We start from the raw sequence: 7179 nt of genomic DNA, 5'->3' as shown, positions 1-7179 counted from the left end.
ATCCACAAGGACAAAAGTTATACTTATGCATTTTGTTGTACTTTTGAAAGGAAGCTGAAATGAAACCCCTTTAGAGTGACAGTCTTCACAGTGCACAATGCCTTAGTATTGGTGCAAACACTGACCCAGACACTGGCAGCCACAGTGCACTTTGGCCTCCTTTCTACAAAGGCAGGTATATGATCTATTTTAACCACCTTAGTCCTCCATAACACCGATGCTACCTTGAATCAACAGGACACAGCTAAGCATTTAAACAACTTATGAACCTCCAAGTGGCAGACTTTGTTGAGTCTGGTTAATTATAACAATCAATTCATCCCCCAGGCTATTGCACCAAGGCCTGTGATGTGACAAGTGCTGAAGGCGTTAGCTCCATACTAAAAAGGGCTTGGTATACAGATGGGTGTAGCAGGTGGATCCCATGAGTCTGTATTGCAAAAGAATTAGAACCCAACCAAGATACTCTCTGGTTTCAGACAGGGAAAAGTCAGAGCAATGAATGGGCAGACCTACGGGCAGTATGACTGACAGAACATCAGAGCCATGAACCTTGATTGTTTGGGGTGAACTATTGGGCAGTGTGCCAATCCTTAAAATGTAGATGGCACAATCACAGTTGGGACAATGATTTATACTAGGAAAGCATGGTGTGGCAGCATATGTGGGATGTTTGCATGAACCAGGGAGACAAAATTGACAACATATCAGGTTCCCATCATGTTAAGTGTTCTACCCTTGGGAATATGGAGGCAAATACTTTCACTAAGGTGTAGGTCCTGGTGTAACCCAGGTAACTGAACTGGCCTTGTGGGCACAAAGAAAGAGTGGACTTATGTAGAGGAGAACACAGCTGAGAAGGCAGGAACACAACTTAAATATAGTGACTTGGTGGCAATTGAGACCTTATGTTAGATGTGTTCACTCCACGATCCCATGACTTGACCCACCTGCAAGAACAAATAAACAAAACTGTTCAACCTGTGTAGGACTCTATATACTGGTGTTTCACATGTCATTAAAGGACATAAGTACACTATAACTTGTATATATATACAAGATATATATATATATATATATATATATATATATATATATATATATATATATATATATATATACACACATACACACACACACTGGCCTTGTAAAACCCTTTCCTGGGTAGAAAGCTAACCAAACTGCCACAATCAAAGTCTTGAATTTAAATGTGATGCGTGGGTATACTCATCCCATGGATAATAACTGAGGCACCCATTTTACAAGATGTGTTGCTCATGATTGGGCTCAAATGAATGATGTATTAAATTACTTATATCTAAAATATAACTGCCAGACAACAAGATTAGTGAGGAGAATATATTCCTTAGCCACATATATGGGCCTTAATAGGTACACACCTTGATTGTCCAAAGTCCTCAGATAATTTTGACTTCTAATCCAGACATGGTAGCACATGCCTGTATTCCCAGTGACTGACCCAGAAAGGAGGCCAAAGTGCACTGTGGCTGCCAGTGACATGGTAGCACATGCCTGTATTCCCTCCCAGTGACTCAGGAGGCTGAGTCAGGAAGATCACAAATTTAAAACCAGCCTGAGAAACTTAGCAAGGACCTAAGCAACTCAGTGAGACCGTCTATCAAAACAAAATAATAATAATAATAATAATAATAATAATAATAATAATAATAATAATACTGATTTTAAAAGGTTGGGGATGTGGCTCAGTAAAGAATCCTCAGTACCAACCTCTCTTTCCTCCAGAAAAAAAGCAAAAAAGAAAATTTTAACATACATAAGGCAGGTATGCCCCCCTCCATCACCACCATGATATCTGGGGGCATTGGTACCTGCCACAAATACCACAGGTGTCCAATCTATGCATCCAGATTCTGCCCCAGGTGACAGACACACAGAGTGATAATTTTATGCTAAGCCCAAGGGAGGAGACTTGTAGGTGAGAACTCAAGTAGTCTGTTCTCCCACAGTGGATTGGATGTTACTTGTCCCAGTGTGTGTGGTGTTGCTGAGCCCATCTGAATTGGTCCATGTTCATCCTGTTGAATTCTGGATCCCTGGTCAAAGCTTATGCCCTGGATGGTCTAAGCAAGTTTGGGGTGCTGCTGTCAGCTTCTTAATGTAGCATGCTTTTTATTCCCAGTTTTAGGAATTGTTAGTGGACACTGTCCCATTGACCAACATGTGCAGTTTTCTCTATCAATCAGCTCCCAGCTTCTGTTGCTCGGTTGTCTAATAAACATGGTGCCACTATATTTATTGCTGGATGGTGCAGATTAGCCATTGCTAGTCTACAATATTTTTTCTTTTCTTTTCTTTTCTTTTAACCTATGTGTATATACATTTGCTGTTTATCCTGGTTTCAAATAAAAAATAAGTGCTCCAAAATCACATGGTCCTTGATTTAATAACAGAATTTGGGGAAGGAGAGTTATTATACAAACAAATTGCTATGTGTACGTCCCTCATAACAATAATATGCCAACCTCATGTCATCTAAAGGCCCAAATTGCCACCCTTTCTATCTCTGTATCATCATTAGGACTGATTCTTTGATCTGAATCCTGGATCTCTTGGTAGAAAAACATTGATTGTTACCCTCATTTGCTTAATGTTCTTTCTTTTCCTGCATGTGCCTCAACTGCTGCTTTAGAATCTGTCAACAGTATAGACAGACGGTTTTGTAGAATACCACCAACAAAATGATAAACCCTTAGGCACTCAGGGCACATTGTATATGGGAGGACTGTAGGATTTTAAGAGAAATTATATGAAGTGGAATGTAAGGATCCTCACCCATATGACAATAGCCATCTTGATAAGTGGTATCTTACCTATTTGGTGATCCAATAGATTCCTATAGGATCGCTAGTATTTCATGTTAGCCACTTAGGCAGATTATTGGACTATTTCTTAGTTGATTCTTGATTTATTAATAGCTTTTCGTTGGGTGGGAGCTTAAGTATACACCAATTGGCATCAGGTCACCTTGTTTACTTTAGCATATTAACCCCTTTTCTCCTGCACAGTTACAGGGATCCTACTGTCTTTCTGCTGCCCAAGACATGCTGCTTCTGTTTCTAAGCACTTAATTAATAAATTGCACTCCATGGGGTCCTGCATTTTTTTTTTGCCTCTTTAGTCTCTCTGCATCTTCAGTTTTACTCATATGTCCATGTGTTACAAGTTATAAATTATTCTTTTCTTTCTTTGTATTTATAGTGGGGTTGTGTTGTCAACAATTTTGGTGGCTCATCTAATTAAAGGTTAAGTTTTTCCCTTTGTATCTTTTCTTAGAAAGGATCTCTCTGGATTGTCCCCTACCTGCTGTGAAATGCTGTTACTAGTTAATTAAAGCTTTGTTATATGACTTCTCAGTGACCTTAGCTGCCTGATAAGTTGTAGAAAAGTTATAATTTGTTTAGTATATCTATTTTTTGTGTGTGTGCTTTTGGAGATTGAACCCAGAGCCTTGCGCATGCAAGGCAAGCACTCTACAAACTGACCTATATCTCCAACCCTATTTTTTTAGTATATCTAATTCAAGAACAATAGATGATTTTTACATACTACTGACACAAATCTGAGCTTATAAGTCTTAAATTGAAGTCATAATTATGATAACATTGAATTTAAAAAAAAGATTCAACTAAATAAATTAAACAGTATTTCATTAATAAGTCATCCTATGGAATACTAAAATAAACTCAGTAACTGAGAAATCAAATTCTTCTAGTAATAGTCTATAATTCTATTTGAAAATATGAAAATTGCCAGATGTATTTTCATCAATAGATAAAAGAATTTAATCATAGTCAATTATTAAAGTAATTATTGATGACACTCATAAGGATTTTGACACTTTACTTAGATAATGGTAAAAAACATTAACGTTGCTATTAAAAAAAAATAAAAACACACTTCTCTTTTTATATTTGTTTTAATTTAAGAATGTTGAGTGATCAGTTGGTCTAACAATGAAAATAACAACTATGGATAATTGTACTACTTAAACTAATTTAGAATATAATTCTTCTTAACAAATGCAATTAAATGATGTAATTTCAATAACATTATAGAGGTTCTCTGAATACTTTACAAAAGTGTACAATATAAGTTATGTCTACAAGTAGTGTAATATTTACATTTTGTTTATTCATGGGTAAAAGTCAAGGAATTTTATTGCCACAGGAAATAAAAGTAAATTAACAGACAATTTTAGGTGGCAAAGTAATATATTCATAGATAAGATATACAGTTCTGAAAAAAATTGTGAGTTACAGGACAAGAGATACAATACAAATTTGATGATTTTGAGCATTTCAGATTAATTACGATGGTCATATGATAATTATGGTATACACTATAAATTATAAATCCTTTGTTTTCAATTTAAATTTATAATGACTTATTTTAAAACTTCAATAAAGTTTGTAACAGTTTTATATATATATATATATATATATATATATATATATATATATTCAAAATCCAATATCTAAGGAGGCAAATGAATAAAAAATTACATATCATACATATAAATTAGGCTTCTTGTAACAGATATCAGAGCTACCAGAGACACATTGAAATCCTAAGTTCAAAGACAATAACAAACACAAGTTTTACTTCAGTATTCATTGAATGTATTTTGCCTCTGTGTTTTGAGTCATCAAATTTTGTCTTGATTTTGTGACTCTAGTATTTTAAATCACTGATCAGAGCATTAAGCAATATTTATTTCCACGTCCTCATAATAAATATTGAGGATATAATATATCTTACCACAAAAGAACATAATTGCTCCTTGCCACATAAGAAAAAAAATATAAGGTTTTGTAAATGAATTATTTTTCATTGGTTTCAAGAAAGACTAATATAACATTTCTAAAACTTCTCCACCATTGTTTCAGGGAAGTTAATGAACAGAAAATTTGCCATGGAGTTGGAGGTGTAGCTCAGTGGTAGAGTGCTTGCCTACCTTGTGCAAGACTTTGGGATTGATCCACAGCATTGCAAAAATAAACACATAAGTAAAAATAAAAGTAGCAATGCATTCTAGAGAACAGTTCATTTGTTTACAGATAAAATCACTGAATATCATTAATAATCCAATATTAACTAAGAGAAATGTGATTTTTAATTATCATGTTTACAATTACACAGCCATTGCAAATTATTTCTATTTCATTTGGTGGATATAAGCTCATTTTTCACTTTAGCTACCCCAAAATAACCAGAATTTCTTCTGTTAATTTTCTGACATATTCACAATTTTATCCGAACAAAAAGTGTATAGGACAGAAGAGAATGTTCTAAATAAGACAAGTAAAATTCACTGATACACACAATAGGCTTGGTTTTTATTTCTTTGTTTGGCTATAATTAGAAGTGGCAGTCAAACTTAATGTAACAGTCCAACTCCAACCAAGGCAATTAGCTTTCAATATTTACAATTACACTGAAGCATTTTTGTAGACTGCCTAAAGAATGCTGATGAAGACAGTTATCAAATGCCTTTGTTCAAGTTTTCCTGTGAATATTTAACCTGATTTCTTGGTGATAGAAAAGAAGTGTAAACATTGAAAGCAAGCACATCATTTCTGTTTGCCCACATTCTAAGCAGCAATACTCACACACCGCTTATGAGTTCTTTGATCCTTCACAGTGAAACCCTTTTCTGAAATAATTTAGAATACCACGCACATCTTATTTAAATGTATCTTTCTTGGAGTACTTTATAATATATCTTGTATACATATGGCATAAAATAATAGCTCAAAATATTGTTTCAATGCCATAATTGTAATCACCTTCTAAACATTTTTTCTTGTTTCTGAATAAGATGCTATTCCTTCCCAAAGCAGTGGATGAATAAGACTTGACTTCAGAATAAATTTCTGCCTTGCTGTGTTTGTTTCTCTTAAAAACATGCCCACCTTTCAAGGCCAATGTAAATAGCATTAATCTGTGACACGATCTCATCTTTTCACAGGTGGATTTGAAGTGGATATCACCACAAACTTCCTTATGATATTTATCAGCATGATTAGATTTTGACTTCCTTGGAAGATTAAACAATCTTTCCCTGTTCTTTATTTCACTAATCTTACAAAAACAATTAGTAGTTTAGCACTTAAACTCTATGAGTTATCAGAGATGGAAGAATGTCAGCATTAGCCTGTGCTATACATAAATAATATGGGAGATACATCATGTTCATTTTCATTTGCTACACATGATCAACTTGTGAACTAAATTATACCATATAATTTTGTAGACAAAGACAGAAGTCAAGGTCAATTAGTTCTGTCTGGCTTATACAAGTCAATCCAATTATATTGTCTCTTATCTGAAGCAAATATTAAAATTTTTTCCATTGCAAATGTTTTTTTTTTCCCTTTTGAAATCTAAAGTGATTTTAAGAAAACAAAACCTTGACACAGAATTCATTAAAAAATTGTTGTGCAGTAACCATATGAAAGCATATTAATGCATACAGTCAATATGAAAAAAGTTTGGTGTGCATTAGTTTATTGACTGTGTCCTTGACATCCTTATTTCTCAGACTGTAGATCAGGGGGTTCAACATGGGGATCACCACTGTGTAAAACACAGAGGACACTTTGGCCGTGTGCCTGGAGTTCTTGGAGTTGGGCACACAGTAGAGGAACAGGATGGTGCCGTGGAAGATGGAGATGGCGGTCAGGTGAGAGGCACAGGTGGAGAAGACTTTGCGATGTCCACTGGCTGATCGCATCTTCAAGGCAGTGGCAATAATGAACAGATAAGAGGTAAGAATGATGAGCAGTGTGCTTATCTCATTAAAAGTGGCAACAGTGAAAAGAAGCAACTGACTGAGGTAAGAATTAGAGCAGGAGAGGGATATCAGGGAGGATAACTCACAGAAGAAGTGATTGATTGTGTTGAAACCCTGAAAATATAATTTTAAAGCAGAACATGTAAGGGTCAAGGAACATGCTACTCCCCATGCGTAGGATCCAAACACCAGCATGGCACAGAGCCTCTGGGACATGACCACGGTATACAGCAGGGGGTTACAAACGGCCACAAAGAGGTCATAGGCCGTCACAGCAAATAGAATTAATTCAGTAACAACAAAGGTGCAAAAGAGAAAGAACTGTGCCATGCAGCCTGAAAATG

At 35.3% G+C, this 7179-nt stretch overlaps 1 pseudogene; it reads right to left on the bottom strand.

Annotated features, from left to right (window-relative positions):
* Positions 1–6517: 6517 nt before the first annotated feature.
* The window catches only part of LOC143391695 (olfactory receptor 5D16-like), a 945-nt pseudogene continuing 283 nt past the window's right edge, over positions 6518–7179 (bottom strand).

This window comes from Callospermophilus lateralis, chromosome 2, assembly GCF_048772815.1.
Source record: "Callospermophilus lateralis isolate mCalLat2 chromosome 2, mCalLat2.hap1, whole genome shotgun sequence".
Lineage (NCBI taxonomy): Eukaryota > Metazoa > Chordata > Mammalia > Rodentia > Sciuridae > Callospermophilus > Callospermophilus lateralis.
Note: the sequence above shows the minus strand (reverse complement) of the source record. Positions and strands in the feature narration are given on the sequence as shown.